This window comes from Mustela nigripes, chromosome 15, assembly GCF_022355385.1.
Source record: "Mustela nigripes isolate SB6536 chromosome 15, MUSNIG.SB6536, whole genome shotgun sequence".
Lineage (NCBI taxonomy): Eukaryota > Metazoa > Chordata > Mammalia > Carnivora > Mustelidae > Mustela > Mustela nigripes.
In genome coordinates, this window is record NC_081571.1 from 18,244,624 (window position 1) to 18,262,298 (window position 17,675).

The window sequence follows — 17,675 nt, forward strand, 5'->3', positions numbered from 1 at the left end:
CCCCCACATCGGGCTCTTTGCTCGGCAGGGAGCCTGCTTCCTCCTCTCTCTCTGCCTGCCTCTCTGCCTGCTTGTGATCTCTGTCTGTCAAATAAATAAATAAAATCTTTAAAAAAAAAAAAAGAAAGAAAATGCAATTCAGCCCAAATATGGGGGAACGTGATCATGAGGCACAGCAGGAATAGTATATCACAACCACATTACACAGGGACACAGAAACACTTTTTTCCCCCTATTTCTCACATTTTAAAAATTCTCTCTATTTTTCATTCAGAGCCTCTCGTATATCAACACACAAGTAACGTATATGAGGCATACTAAAAAAATTTTCTTACTAACTTTCATAACTCTAATCTATAATTATTTTTAAATACAACAAATGACCTTTCACTTTCACTATTTCCCATTTAGGTCCTCTGAGAAATACCAATCTAGAGAAGAATGAATGACTTACCAAAAACATTTTACTACCCTCCCTTGTGCTTAGGCACACTACAAAAAGTAGGAATTACTTCTAAAAAAACTCTTAAAAATATCCTCTGGGAAGCGATCCTGAAGTAATTCTCAAAAGTTTTTAGATTTAGTCTTTACCATGCACTGGGGCTGTGTTGTGTGTGTACTAAAACCACACAGTGGCTTCTCAGATTAGAAATCTTCATTACCTAAGGAATTAAAAAAATTTAAGTCAGGATACAATGCCATTAAACTGCTTCAAAATATTTGGAGTCCTAAAAACATAATAAAGGATACTTGTGGGGCTATTTTAGGCTTTACTAAATGGTTTATGGGAGGGCACTGTTTTACTTTATCCTTATTTTAAACATAGGTGGCAACAGGGTGATTTCATCACAGAGGGTCTAAAACGCCAGCCCAGCGTGTTTTCTTCACTGTACAGGTCTAGTGAGACCCACAAGTGAAACTGATACCCGAAGGACCGTTGCCCTATTTCCTAGACCAGCGCTGGATGGACTCTAGGGTATGAATTTGAGCAACTCCAACTTGTTGCATTTTCTCCAGGCAGAATGTTCTGCAAAGGCAGACATGGTATAACTGAACATGACACCAACTAGACTCCTAGTATTTCTGCAAGGAAATTCATCTACTCCTTCCACTCCACATCACATGTGTTAACTGCTACTTTCCCTCTGTGCAGGCCTTTACATGTACAGTATGGATTCTCACTGTTGAGAAAGGACTCCAGAAACTAAACACAAAACAAAAAACTGAATCTGCGCTGGAAAAGAGTAAGCTCATCCATGTAATGAGCTCTGTATATTCTCAAGCCAGAAAAACACACACCCAAAAGAATGACAGAGTGTAAGACAATGCTGCAAAAATTTTTGTTAACGATGATGACAATTTTGTTGAAATATATACAAAATGGCACTGTTGGGTGACTAAGCTTGATTGTACCACTAACTTGGAAGATTAAGCTGTAGGGAAGTTAGAGCCTAAGACAAGTGCCTTAGAACATTACAGTTGAGCACCCATCAACCAAGAGGATAGCCATGAATAATGAAGTTAGTCATTGTGCAGAGCAAAATTTCTCCCTATGTAGATTCAGTTACTGCCTCCAGACTAGTAAGTAGATTTTTACATGCTAAGGAATCATGAAACACAGAAAAAGCCAGGAGCAGAATGCACCAGGAGGGGAAGCACTATCTTAGCAAGTGCAAAGAAAATACCAGGAAAGATATCTTCTACCTTAAAATGACAGCAAGGCCTACAAACAAGCTAAATGAAGTTCTTACTAATGCAGTCTTAGATTTAAGGCTGGGACTATAATGCTGCATTTTGCCAAAAGTGAACCAAAATTTTTCATTGAACAGCCTATTTTATGTACATTTAACCAATCCTTTGAGCCTTAAAATTGATATCATCAACCATCCGTAAAAATTTCAGTCTTTTTAGAATGAAATGTGTCATACTACTCAAGGACAACATAGCTATTTTCTCAGTATGTTTAACATTTACTTCCCAGATAATTTCTCAGTAATGCTTAACTTTAAAATAATCAAGCACAGGCCACAACTGAGATAGATCAATAGTTGCATATTTAAGCAGCAGAGGGAAGAGAATAAAAAGGAAAATATATTTTTAAGCTAAGAAAATGTGAAGACATCCTTAGGCAAATGCTCAACAAATTGTAGGATGACTCAGTATTCTCTAGTCTTCTAGAAGTCTTGGCACTTTATTCAGCAAGAAATTTTTAGTTTTAAAATTAGAACATACAGGGGCGCCTGGGTGGCTCAGTGGGTTAAGCCGCTGTCTTCAGCTCAGGTCATGATCTCGGGGTCCCAGGATCGAGTCCCGCATTGGGCTCTCTGCTCAGCGGGGAGCCTGCTTCCTCCTCTCTCTCTCTCTGCCTCTCTGCCTACTTGTGATCTCTGTCAAATAAATAAATAAAATCTTTAAAAAAAAGTTAGAACATACATAAAAATAATTAATATATCCTCATTTGGTTTACTAAGTTAATAGACTTCTTGCTGAAAACCTAGTTTTGTCTGAAATGTCAAGGGTTGATAAGAATGTGATTAACCACAATTTGGAATAGGTGAAGTATTCATTTTGGTAGCAATTTGCCATCATTTTTTAAAGCTGAATTTTTTTTTTAATATTTTATTTATTTATTTGACAGACAGAGATCACAAGTAGGCAGAGAGGCAGGCAGAGAGAGAGAGAGAGAAGGAAGCAGGCTCCCCGCTGAGCAGAAAGCCCATGTGGGGCTCCATCCCAGGACCCTGATATCATGACCTGAGCCGAAGGCAGAGGCTTTAACCCCTGAGCCACCCAGGTGCCCGTAAAGTTGAATTTTTAATATCATAGGATCTAGCAAATTTCACAGCCCAGTATATATACCCTAGACTGGTTTTCAGTCCTCAGAGAGAAATGATTACTGAAATTAGTTCATTTATTGAGTTTACTGGATCTGTATTAGTTTTTTTTTAAATAGGCTGGATTTTATCAGAGCGATTGGAGAAAATATATCTTAAAGCTTTAAAGTAATACATAGAGAGAGAGAGAGATTGACATGTATGTCCTGTTGGGTTATAGTTAAAAACAAAACCATTTGAAAGTCACTATCCTAATGACACTACTGGACAAAATATAATATTCATAGCAGTATCATTCAAAGTAGCTAAAATGCAGAAACAACCCAAACGTCCACCAACTAAAGTATGGATGTATGAAATCTCACAGTGGAGTATTATATAATAATAAAAATATATTAACTACATGCACAAGGATTAATCTTAGACACATTATGTTAAATTTTAAAAGAAAGCATAGCCTAGAAGACTACACAGAACATGGAATCATCTTTCTAAAGTTTAAAAATAAAAGATATCATAGATATATATATGTGAAGAAATTATAGTTAAACTATCAGAGAAGTGAAAACACAAAATTCAAGCTATTAATACTTGAGGCAAAGGAGCAGCACAACAGGTAGATATAGCATTATTAATGTTGAATCTTATTATACTATCATATATTATTAAAATGTTCATAATTTTTATACATGTATCACATATTCTTTTGAAAGTATCAGGGCGCCGGGTGGCTTAGTTGGTTAAGCAACTGCCTTCAGCTCTGGTCATGATCCTGGAGTCCCGGGATCAAGTTCCGTAGTGGGCTCCCTGCTCAATGAGGAGCCTGCTTCCCACTCTGACCCTCCCCCTTCTCATGCTCTCTCTCTTATTCTCTCTCTCTCAAAAAAAAAAAAAAAAACCCTTAAAAAATGAAAGTATCAACTATTATATAATAAAATATTTAATAAATTTAAAACAAAATATCAGAGGACATGTATAACATGGTCCCTCTTGTTAATTAACATTATTCCTCAGCAGATCAAAATTTAAGAACCAAAGTCCAATCAAAGATTATGAAAAAGACCGTAATCTACAATCAGAAGAGCCTCAGAACAAGGAACAAAAAGGTTAAGAACGAGCCTCTCTTAAGCATCCACTAAACACAAGTTATAAACTTACAAGCCACCCATGGAACACTGAGTGAGCATCTAAGAATTAATTATGTTATGGATTACTAGCCCTTCCTGGCCCTCTGTCTTCATTCTCCCCTTTTGTACTTCCTGACCTCCATCTCCCCTCTTCAAAGTTCACTCCCACCCATAGATTCTTCCCGATTGCCTTTGTGAATGTGATCCCTACCATTGCTCATGATGCTACTCTGTACTTTCCATGTGCCCCTCACCCTGCATGGCCTCACGCTGATTCTGGTCCTGGCAGAGAACGTCACCTCCTCTGAGGTTGTTATCCCTTTCACCTCCCTGTGAAGTCTCCCTAGAAATCCTGAACCAACCCATTAAAAGAGGCATTGAGGGATGCCTGGGTGGCATTAAGTTGATTAAGTGTCCGAAATAAAAAGATGGCAGTAATCTAAGCCCTTGCTGATATATGTACCACCCCAAGAACACTCCTTGGCTGTGATGTATGATCAGTTTATTTACATCACTCTCTTTTTCACATTCTTTTCACATTCGTGGCAATGACGGCTGTCACCTTTCTCTGCCTGATCTGGTGGTGAGGGACTCTATAAATGGCCTAGCTGCCCCCCACCCCATCTCCTGCAGGCAGTTCCAGCCAGCACTAGTTGGCCTTAGGTCAGATTAATCAGCTAATCCCTCTATCACTCCATCAACCTTAAGCCCTCAAATCCATGTCTTTCTCAGTTTCCCAGGTCATCCTTTTTCTAATGAGTCCCGATGCTCTACATCCATATAGACTAACTATCCCTCTACTATAAACAACACTGTAATTATTTGGATCTATTCCTTACTAAGTTCCCCTGAGGGTCCTACACAGGTTTCTCATTCTCAGCACTACTGCATTTTCTCCCCTTGATTTTAATGATTTGGGGCTGTCCTGTCTGGCAGCAGCCCTGGTCTCTGTTCGCTATATGTGTCCGTAGTACCGCCCTCCACAAGCTGCGACAACTAAAAAGTTCTCCAGATATTGTCAGGTTTCCCTTGGGGGCAAAAATCACCCTCTGTGTCAAAAATCACCCCTGGTTTAACATAAATCATAATTCTGCTTTAAAATCTTTAAAAATTCAGGGGCGCCTGGGTGGCTCAGTGGGTTAAAGCCGCTGCCTTCAGCTCGGGTCATGATCCCAGGGTCCTTGGATCAAGCCCCGCATCGGGCTCTTTGCTCGGCAGGGAGCCTGCTTCCTCCTCTCTCTCTGCCTGCTTCTGCCTCTCTGCCTACTTGTGATCTCTGTCTGTCAAATAAATAAATAAAATCTAAAAAATAAAATAAAATAAAATAAAATCTTTAAAAATTCAGATTTAGATTAGTGTTAAATGAAAATGAAATGGAATTTCAGACAAAGATGTGTTTACCGTGGATTTAAATAATCAGAGGGAGAGAACTTGGTCTGCTAACAGCTGCACATTAAGTTTGGAAATCTGGGCATAGAAAATTTAGTGATTGATTGATTGATTGATTTTTTTTTTTTTTTTAAGTTACCCAGGGTAGTTGTTTAGGCTGAAGATAACAGAAGGCTCTAGATCATGGTTTCTGTACTCAGATATTAACCCATTGGAAAGAAACAGCATTTTCCTGGGCAGCTTGAGACTCTGTGATTTAGTGTTATTTTGAACCACCTTGGCAAAAGCCAAAGGGCTTAGACATGAGTTTTTGTCACAGAAAGAAGAATCACAGTTCTACCTACACCAAAGAGTAACAGTTACAAAATAGATTTGAAATGACTTGGTTTTAAATTGACAAATATAAAAAAGAAAACTGACCTCTCCCTCAGTCTCTCATTCCAATCCTACCCACTCTCTTACCAGTCCTGTGGACTGTTTACTTTCTAAACATCTTTCAAAAACCATCTCTTCCTCTCCATCTCTCCCAAACTTTCTACAAATCACCAGGTTTCCAATACACACCTCTACCAACACTGTCTTTTTTTTTTTTTTTTTTAAGATTTTATTCCTTTATTTGACCGAGAGAGAGACAGTCAAAAAGAGAACACAAGCATGGGGGAGAGGGAGAAGCAGGCTTCTCGCTGAGCACACAGCCTGATGTGGGGCTCGATCCAGGACCCCGAGATCATGACCTGACCCAAAGGCAGACACTTAACAACTGAGCCACCCAGGCGCCCCACTACTAACATTCTCATTTAAAAATGTACCAGAAATAAAAAATTATTAAAAAAACAAATGTACCAGAACTCTGTGTAGCATGTTTGTAAATGTTAAGAATTTCCTATCTTCTCTTACTTTCCCTGTCCTGTCTAGCCTTTCCTTCTTTTCTTTCTCACTTCCTTCTTTAATTGGGATAGAAAGGGAGTTTTTCCTCTCCTTGATTTAAAAAACAATTCATGGGACACCTGGGTGGCTCACTGAGTTAAGCGCTGCCTTCTGCTCAGGTCATGATCTCAGGGTCCTGGGATAGGCCTGCATCTGCCCAGCAGGGAGCCTGCTTCCTCTCTCTCTCTCTCTGCCTCTCTGCCTACTTGTGATCTCTCTCTGTCAAGTAAATAAATAAAATCTTTACAAAAAAATAAAAAATAAAAATAAATAAGTAAAAAGTAAAACACAATTCATGTTCATGAAAAAAAAAAAAACTGAAAATGAAAAAAAAACCCTCAAACAACCACTGTTCATCCACACAGAGAGAATAATCATTGTTAACATTTTTGTGAATTTTTAAATCTTTTTTATAAACAAAACATATTTTAAAAGAGCATTTGTTTATAGATATGTCTCACAGTCTGCCTATTTCAATGAATGATATATTGTAAGCATTTTTGTTATTAAATATTTTGTTTCTTAAAGGTTTTTGGTAGTCAGAGTAATATTTGACTTTTAATTTTAATTCTAAGTTGCATTTTTACTTCATTTGCAATACTTTCTTGTGCTGTAATTTGGAAAAACACAAAACAGATTTAGAGCACTCCCTATACAGAAAACTGGCTTTCTGGAGTTTCAGAGTAAATGCTAAAACAAAAACAAAAACAAAACCTAGATGCATTTTGTCTTTAGTCATATGTAAATCAGTCAAGTCACTTTACAGTTCTAACTACTTAAGTTTCATATCAAGCTACTATTCTTACAAAAATTAAAACATACACAAATGTTCTTTTAGTTAAATTTCATCTGATCAATCAAAATTCCCAAATTTTCATGTGCTTCTTGATATGACTATTACAAATTTGAACTTCTTCTTTGTTTTTTTAATATTTTATTTATTTATTTGACAGAGATCACAAGGAGTCAGAAAGGCAGGCAGAGAGAGAGGAGGAAGCAGACTCCCCACAGAGCAGAGAGCTGGATGTGGGACTCGATCCCAGGACCCTGGGATCATGACCTGAGCCAAAGGCAGAGGCTTTAAACCACTGAGCCACCCAGGCGCCCCTTTTCTTTCTTTTTTTTTTTTAAAGGGATTTATTTATTTAAAGATTCCTTTTTTTTTTTTTTTTTTAAAGATTTTCTTTATTTATTTGACAGAGATCACAAGCAGGCAGAGAGGCAGGTGGCTGGGGGGGGGCGGGAGGGGGTGCGGAGCAGACGCCCTGCTGAGCAGAGAGCCGGATGAAGGGCTCCATTCCAGAACCCTGAGATCATGACCTGAGCCGAAGGCAGAGTCTTAACCCACTGAGCCACCCAGGTGCCCCTCTCCAAATTATGTTAAAGTGAAGTTTACATTACATAAAATCATTCATTTTAAAGTGAACTATTCAGTGGCAGTTAGTACATTTACAATGTTGTACAACTACCTCTAATTCCAAATCAATCCCACCACCCCAAAGTAAAACCCTATAGCTATTATACAATTTCTCCTCATTTCCAGGTCCTACCCCTACCATCAGGCCCCTGACCCTGGTAATATTCTACTTGCGCTCTATTTCTATGGCTGAAACCTATTCTGCTTATTGCATATAAATGGAATCATGCAATACCTGGCCTTTGTATCTGGCTTCTTTCACTTAACATGTTTTCAGAGTTCATCCCCATGGTAGTAGATATCAGTATTTCATTCCTTTTTATGGCTAATATTTTTTCATTGAGTGTGTGTGTATGTGTGTATGCATATATAGAGAGCAATTTATTCATCAAGTCAACCATTAATTGACCTTTGAATTGTTTCTACTTTCAGACTATAATAAACAGTACTGCTATGAACATTTTTGTACTGGTATTTGTTTGAGCCCCTCTTCTCAATTCTTTTGGGTATAAACCTAGGAGAACTGCTGGATCACATGGTAATTTTATGCTTAACATTTTGAGAGACTGCCAAGCTATTTTCTACAGCAGATGAACCATTTTACATTCAATTTCCCTAATGGTTAATAGTGTTGAGCATGTTTTCACAAGCTTATTGGCCATTGGTATATCTTCTGAAATGTCGCTCAAGTCCCTTACGTCTTTTATCTATCTATTTATTTATTTATTTTTAGGGTGGGTTCCACAGCATAGAATGGAGCTCAACCAGGGCTAGAACTCACAACCCTGAGATCAAGATTCAGACGCTTAACCGACTAAGCCACCCAGGTCCCCCCCTTCCCCCATTTTTAAATTGTGTTTTTTTTTTTAATGTTGCTTTATAAGGTTTTTATTTTTTGAGGGTTTTTTTTTTGAGTTTTTAAAAAATACATTCTGGATATATAAATACTGAGATATATGATTTGCAAATATTACCCTCTTTCTATATGTTGCCTTTTTGCTCTCATGATAATGCTCCCTGAAGTGCAAAAGTTTTTAATTTTGATATCAAATGTATTCACTTTTTCTTTTGTTGCTTATGCTTTTAGTATCATATATAAGAATCCACTGCCAAATCCAAGGTCACAAAGATTAACCCCTCTGACTTCTTTAAAGAACTTTATAGTTTCAGCTCTTATATTTAGGTCATTCATCACTTTCAGTTAACTGGAAATAGTGTCAGGTAGGGGTCCAACTTCATTGCTTTGCATATCGCTATCCAGTTTTCCCAGTAACATTTGTTGGAGACTATTCTTTCACTACTGAATGGTTTTAACACCTTTGTCAAAAATCAGTTGGCCACAGATGCTTGGATTTCTGGACTTTAAATTCTATTCCATTGATCTCTATGCCTGTCCTTTGCCAATTCCACAGTTTTCATTACTGTACCTTTTTAAGATGTTTCAAACTAGGAAGTGTGAGCTTTCCAACTTTGTTCACCCTTTTTGAGACTGCTTTGCATTTTACTCATTTATATTGTTCATTGTCTCTTTTTCCTCCCCCTAACACAAACTCTATTAGGATGTGAATTTTTTGTCCACCTCTGCACCCCAGCACATAGAGTTAAAGCCTAGCATGTAGCAGGTGTTTAGTATTTGCTAAAGGAATGAATGGGCTCTTGAGAAGATAGAATCATTCACAGCTCCCAGAAAAGAGTGGGGGTGGGAGGAGGAGAGGTGAGGAGAGGAAGAGATAACCATGGTTGAGCAATTCTGGTCAAAGAAGAGTTGAAAGGGCAGGAAGGAGGGGCGACTTAAGGCCTCAGGCTCCAGTGCCAAGGGACCCTTTCAAAACCATACTGGCAGGAGGGCATGGGCAGCAGTAACCATTCTGGTGTATGAGTCAGTCGTCAGCAATTCAAATGTACTAAATCTAAAAATCATGTAGTTAATATCATGTTGAACATTTTATATTTTTTGAAGATAAGATGAAACAGAATGAATAACCATGAATTGTTTTCTGTGGACTGAAAGGACAAATAGCTTTTGCATCTTATCTCAAGAGTCTGTACAGCTTTTAGCATATGTAAATAAGTACTGTTGATAAGTTAATGTAATTTCACAATCATATCACACAACATTCCTTGAAATGTAAAAGTACCATACTGACCTTTAAAAAAAATTCTGAACAAAATCTTAAATAAATACATCTATCACATTTAGTCAAATGAAATAACTGGGTAGTGACATCAGCAAGTCTGAACACTATTGTTACTAATGGGACCCAAGCCAGTGAATAAAGAGCAGAGCTAGAGTACATGTAGAACAGCTCACGATAAATGCATTGGCAAATTTTCTTTGGTGTTTGTTACTTTTTTCAATTTGCAAAATTTTTAAAATGTAAATCATTAAGGAAGGATGAAGAGATCATTCCTCTTGAATATATATTATATAAACTGCCACTGAATAATTGCATTTTTCTTACATAATAGCAAATACTGCTGCCTTGAGATTAAACAATATATGCCACTCCACAAATAAAGCCATATGGTTCCATCTGTTTCTAGGTTCCATTACAGTACACCTACTGGTAAAAAAAAAAAAAAAAAAAAAAACTGTTAACCACATGATGCAAATATGCCTCTTATTTAACCTGTTAAAAATCAACAAAGTGTTATCAATATAATTTGGCAGAGTTTGACTTATTAGGGGATTTAGATATGCATCTCCTTATCCTCTTGGCGCTGCTGATGATTTAACACAATATGTGAAATATATAAACTAGCACTAAAACTGCATATCTCTGGGATTTGCCAGGTGCTAATTGCTCTACTCATGCCTCAGGGAAAATGCACAATTGCCCCAGGCAATCATCCTAGGTTTAATTACCATCCGGGAGTTTTATTCCCTGGACAGCAGTGACAGCCTGGAGAGAGTTTTGCCTCAACTTGGTCTTCATCTTAGCAATTAAGACCATGGGGCAGTTCACCACCACCCCTACAAAATCCACTCCAGTAGGCGAAATTGCTATTTCTCCTTCAAATGCAGCTCCGGTCTTGTAGGCCTCTGTGACTTCCCCAGACAGAATGCTCCTCTCAGTCAGTACCTTACACACATGACGATTTTCACTTTGGATCATAACTTGTCTGTTCAGATATCTCTCTTCTATTAAATGGCAGAGTCTTTAAGAACTTGACTGTCTTGTTCACCTGTGTAGCACCAATGTTTTGCCTAAGATTGGCACTTAATAAATATTTATTACTAATTATGTTAAATGACCTTTATTATGTTATATCACCTAGTGCCGATGCCTGGGAAATAGTAGATATTTAATAAATTTTAACTACCAGAAAATTTCTTCCTCTCCTGTACTCAAAATTTCGCTTTCTTCCCCCCCCCCCCCTTTTCATCACCATTCTGCTGTTAGAACTCAGCTCAGGCTCTCATCACCCTAGACTACTGGTTCTCTCTGAGGGATGACTTCACTCCCTGTGAGTCTCTTGGCCATGTCTGGAGACATTTCTGGCTCCACAAGTTGGCTGGAAAGAGAGAGTCCCACTGGCATCCAGGGCATACAGGCCAGAGACGCTGCTAAACATCTCAGAGAACAGCTCCCATAACAAAGAATTGTCCTGCCCCCAGTGCCAGGAGAAACTGCTAGATTTTTATTTCTGGTCATTCCCCTCTAATCCTGTTCTTTCTCTCCTCTAATCTATTCTTCCTATAATCTCCATTGATTGAGATATAATTGACATAAAGCATTATATTCATTTCAGATGTACAACACAGTAATTCAATATTGTATATATTACAAACTGATCACAGTAAGCACAGTTGACATCTGTCACCAGTTTTTTCTTGTGATGTAACTTTTAAGATCTACTCTCTTAGCAACATTCAAATATAGAATACAGTATTAACTATCTCACCATTCCGTTCCATTCCATGATTTATTTTACAACAGGAAGTTTGTACCTTTTGGGCCCCTTCACCCATTTTGACCACATCACATCCCCAGCCTCCAGCAACCACATATCTATTCTATAAACCCGGTTTTTGGGTTTTTTTTTAAGATTCTATTTATAAGTGAGACTAAAAATATCTATCATCCTTTTCTTGTTCAAAAGGTCTTAAATTTTTTTTAATGTCCTTAGTTTTTGGTTTAGTTGTTTCTGGAGTTTCAACACTATCAATATATCAATATGTCAAAAGTGGAACTAGAACCAAGGCTTAAAAATTCCTATTTCTCATGTAGGTGTTTTACAACTCTCATGAACATTTTTTTTTTTTAAAGATTATTTATTTATTTATTTATTTGACAGAGAGAGATCACAAGTAGGCAGAGAGGCAGGCAGAGAGAGGAGAGGAGGAAGCAGGCTCCCTGCTGAGCAGAGAGCCCGATGCGGGACTGGATCCCAGGACCCTGAGATCATGACCTGAGCCGAAGGCAGCGGCTTAACCCACTGAGCCACCCAGGCGCCCTCTCATGAACATTTTTAAATAAGGAGGACACTGAGGGGAAAAAAACAGACTCTAAAAGATGACAGCTAATTTTTCTTCAGTGATCCAAATTTCTAAACCTACCAAGGCCAAACCTCCCTTCTAATTTCATTTGCAGTTTAAATGCTGTTTCACTGGAAGTTATACCACACACTGAATTGTGATCTCTTATCCTGGCTAGATATCCTCTAATCTAACCTTGATTTGTTCAAAATTAATGTGATCTAAGGCTGGTAGGCTTTAAAAGCAAAGAATTTTTTAAAAAAATATGTGATTCCCTCCATTTATATGACCACATGTTGTGAATTAATTCTTAAATGTAAAAAATCACATACAGAAGTAGGTGGAAAATATATTTACAAGATGTTTTAGAAATTTTCCATTCAAGGGCGCCTGGGTGGCTCAGTGGGTTAAGCCGCTGCCTTTGGCTCAGGTCATGATCTCAGGGTCCTGGGATCGAGTCCCGCATCGGGCTCTCTGCTCAGCAGGGAGCCTGTTTCCTCCTCTCTCTCTCTCTGCCTGCCTCTCTGCCTGCTTGTGATCTCTCTCTGTCAAATAAATAAATAAAATCTTTAAAAAAAAATAAAAAAGAAATTTTCCATTCAAAATAACATTCCATGTAACTCATATAGCTGATAAGGATTTACATCCTGAATATATAAAGAACTCTTTTAACTCAACAACCAAAAAACAAACAGTATAATTCAAAAGTGGACAAAGCACTAGGAATAGACTTTTCTCCAAAGAAGATATATAAATGGTCAACAATATGATTGCATGATAACATCAATAGTCATTAGGGAAACGCAAATCTAAACCACAATGAGATACTACTTCATAATCATTAGGATAGCTATGATCAACAAAACAGAAACTTATTATAAGTCTTGGCAAGGATATGGAAAATGACAATCTTTGTGTATTGTTAGTGAGAATAAGAAATGGCTCAGACACTGTGTCAAACAGTTTGGCAGCTCCTCAAAAATTAAATGTAGGATTACCAAATGACCCAGTAATTGCACTCCTAGATATATACACACAAAATAACTGAAAACAGGTATTCAGATGCTTGTACACCAGTATTCACAGTAGTATTACTCACGACAGCCAAAAGGAGGGAAACAACCTAAGTGTCCATGAACAGATGACCGGATAAACAAAATGTGGTAGATATGCACCAAGCAATAATATTCAGCTTTAAAAAGGAAGGAAATTCTGATACAGGCTACATAATGAATAAAATTTGAAGAAGTTATACTAATAAAATGAGCTAGACACAAAAAAGCAAATTTTGTTTGACTCCACTTATATTAGGTAACTAGGATAGGCAGGTTTATGAAGATCTAAAGTAGAACAGAGGTTACTAGGAACTCGGAGAAAGGGGAATGGGGAGTTCTGTTTAATGGAGACAGAGTTACAGCATGGGAGGGTGAAAAGGTTCTGTAGAAGGCTGGTAGTGATAGCTGCACAATAATGCTATGAATTTAATGCTACTGATTTGTATACTTAAATGGTAAAAATGGTAAATTTTATGTATTTCTACCACAATAAAGAAAAGCCTTACTCCAAATGTTATAATAATTTGCTTCATCACTACCTTCAAGGGATTTTACAAATAATGTCTCCCTCTACAAAAATCTGAGGGTATTTTTTTTTAAATCTAATTTCGAGATGGAAAATAATGTGCCATTGGTACAAGGAATCCTTGAAAGAAATTAAAATCCCCCATAACATAAAATGCTAGGAAATCACACACACCCCAGGCCCAATTATATAGGATAATCTCCTTCCAAAGCCCATACTCAGTGAAAGACAAGCACAGTTTTGTACACTCTCTGGCATTCTGCCTGCCTTTCAGATCCTTTCTTCCACTTAATGCTGATTCATGTAAACATATCAATTTTCTTTGATGGCCATAGCTTAGGAGAGAAAGGAAGTACTATTTTTAAAGTATCATTTGCTTCTACCCTAAGAAAAAAGGGAAAATACGAACAATGTCCAGAAAGCTTATTTTTAAAATGAAGTATATTTTTTATCCCAGAACCAGCCAATACCAATTTTGCATAGTATCAATCAACATTATTGAGCTTTATTTTCTTGGAATTTATATTATTTTTGTAATATAAACTATAAAATTCCTTGAAAACAAATAATTGCGTTCAACAAACATCCACAGATTCAACTGTGAGCATTCTGAAAGAAAGCAGAAATCTAAATCTTTCCATGCACCAATACATCTGATGTGTATTTATTAAAGATTTTTTTTTTAAGATTTTATTTATCAGACAGAGAGAGAGGGAAAGAGAGCGAGCACAGGCAGACAGAGTGGCAGGCAGAGGCAGAGGGAGAAGCAGGCTCCCTGCTGAGCGAGGAGCCCGATGTGGGACTCGATTCCAGGACGCTGGGATCATGACCTGAGCCGAAGGCAGCTGCTTAACCAACTGAGCCACCCAGGCATCCCTAAAGATTTTCTTTTTATGAAAGATTTATTTATTTGAAAAAGAGAGAGCCTGAGTGTGGGGCGGGAATGGAGAAGGAGGGGAGGAGGTGAGTAAGGAGGTAGGGGAAGGGGAGACAAGCAGTTCTGCACTAAGCAGGCAGCCTGAGGCTTGATCTCAAGACCCTGAGATCAAGACCTGAGCCAAAATCAGGAGTCCAATGCTTAACCAACTGAGCCAGGTACCCCACACCTGACATTTAAAGTTGTAATAAAATCTACTAATAGTCCAAAATCTATATGACTTCAAATCCATTAGGAAGTCCACAGATTTTGAAATTCACTCTTTCATAAAACTTTACGATCCCTCCTGGAATAGAAATGTAACAGAATCTACTGCAAGAAAATATTATTGGGTTAATAAATTTATCCTATAATACACAACTAAGTACAAGAATATCTGAAGCTAATTTTTATCCTCATTTCTGGATTTGGATTAACTGTGGCCCAGAGTCACTACGTAATGACTGCAAGGGTCACATTCAATAAAAGCCCACGAATATATCAAAAACCTCATAATGCCTAACGCACACACGCAATCTCATTTTATTTTATTTTTATTTTTTAAAGATTTTATTTATTTGACAGAGAGAGACACAGCGAGAGAGGGAACACAAGTAGGGGGAGTGGGAAAGGGAGAATGTGAGACTCGATCCCGGGACCCCTGGATTACAACGTGATCCGAAGGCAGATGCTTAATGACTGAGCCACCCATGCGCCCTATGCAATCTCATTTTAAAACAGAAGTCCAAAAAACACTTTTTATGTTAATACTGAATTTCACATAAAACAAAAGTCCCTGACTAAAAATGATGTGTTCTGACTAAACCCAGACAGGGTTACCGTGGTAGGCAGGCTTGTACTCATGACAGGAAGTCCTGAGGTAAACTGGTGTCACCGGCATTTATACTTAATAAGCCACTGGGAAAGTTTTGATTTACATTCACCTAAATCCCTGGGATACGGTTCTCTCAACCACTCCTCTAGTTTGATTTTTCAGCTGGAATGTCAATGCTGACTGGACATCATTTCTTAAGTTTCAGTGGAAATTTAGAATTATTTTTTAAAATAAAGACTGGGGCATCTGGATGGCTCAATGGGTTAAAGCCTCTGCCTTCGGCTCAGGTCATGATCCCAGGGTCCTGGGATCAAGCACCGCATCGGGCTCTCTGCTCAGCAGGGAGCCTGCTGTCTCCTCTCTCTCTCTGCCTACCTCTCTGCCTACTTGTGATCTCTGTCTGTCAAATAAATAAATAAAATATTTTTAAAAATACATTTAAAAAATAAAAAATAGGGACGTCTGGGTGGCTCAGTTGGTTAAACAGCTGCCTTTGGCTTGGGTCATGATCCCAGCATCATGGGATCGAGTCCCACATCGGGCTCCTTGCTCCGCAGGGAGCCTGCTTCTCCCTCTGACTCTGCCTGCCACTCTGCCTGTGCTCGCTCTCACTCTCGCTCTCTCTGACAAATAAATAAAATCTTTAAAAATAAATAAATAAAAAATAAATAAAGAGAATTTTTTTATTGTTGCAGAGTACCACTTCTTTTGGAGACAGAATTATGATTCTTTTGCCTGTTTGATATTTTATTTATGACAAATGTCGTGAAAGGAAAGAGGAATAGACATTAGAGCAGCAAACAGGGGATCTAACAAACATGCCTAATCATTTGGGCCGCTTTTAAAGTAGATTCAGAATGCTATAATTTTTTTTTAAAGTAGTATTCTCAATATTTAGAACATGATTAAGGGCACCTGGGTGGCTCAATCATTAAGTGTCATGATCCCAGTGTCCTGGGATCGAGGCCCGCACTGAGCTCCCTGCTTAACCAGAGGCCTACTTCTCCCTGTCCTGCTCCCTCTGCTTGTATTTCCTCTCTCGCTATGTCTCTCTCCATCAAATAAATAAATAAAAGCCTAAAAAAAAAAAAAAAATTAAGGGTAAGTAACTCATAAGACTGTTGTAAGAGAACATCAACACTGTCTTGAAAAGGTTACTGCCTAAGTTTCTAGCATTCCACACTACGTTCTTCTTATTGTCAGCATATGTTTGGAGATAATATATACCACCCCACAAATGTGGTATTTTATTATTCAAGTTTAAAAGGGCCCACAAGGTAACTAGTGTCTCCAGGAACAGGATGCAACATGATATAATGAATATTTGGGCAAAGAAGACTTGAGTCTGAACGCTAGCTCCATCACTAAGTGTGACCGTTAAGTAATTAACCACTTTGATCCTGTTTCCTCTGCTGCAAAACTGGAACAAAAATTATTACTTTTCGTACTGAAAGGAAGCATGCAAAAACAGTCTGAAAACTGTAAATTAATGTAATGATAACTATTTTTTATTATTAACAAGTAGTTCTACTTCTGCTTATTCCTCCTACATGCCTTATTATAGAAGTAAAAGGTGCCAAAAAAGAAGAAAGGAAGAAAGATAAAGTAAAACAACCTCAAAGAAAGATCAGAGGCAAAAAAGGAAAAAAAGAGGATCAATGTTCACATAAAAAGAAAAACAGTATCTCAACATACTAGCATTGCATTAGGAATCAAACTTATTATTATTTTTTTAATGGCATCATTTTCTGCCTACTCAGGATGAAATGCTACTATTCACCCAGCAGGGCTAGGGGACAGATATTTCTGAGGCCATAATTTATACTTTCTATATAGTTCCGAGGGAGAAGGCGAGAAGATAAATAGACCCTGAGAGACATGAGGTGATCACTGTATAAAATCTGTCTATCCAGCAGTTCCACCTGTGCAAAACCTAACTGAGAACAAGCGACAAGCAAATGTCTACGTGCCAAAAGAGGTCTTATGGAGTCTGCACAGAAAAGCTCACACAGGACCTACTTGCAACTGCCTTTGGCTACATTTAAACAAGCATGTTTATATGATTTCCAAGTTTACAGCACATTAGAGCAGCACACTGGGAGAAGGATGAGGAGATGCTCCTGGGGGCACGTGACAGCAAAATGAAATCAAAGCTGGCAGCTGCACCCC

The 17,675-nt window shown here is 38.0% G+C and overlaps 1 protein-coding gene across 4 annotated transcripts in view; it reads right to left on the reverse strand.

Annotated features, from left to right (window-relative positions):
• The window catches only part of SMAD9 (SMAD family member 9), a 72,226-nt gene that overhangs the window by 44,362 nt on the left and 10,189 nt on the right, over nt 1–17,675 (reverse strand). The window lies entirely within an intron of this gene.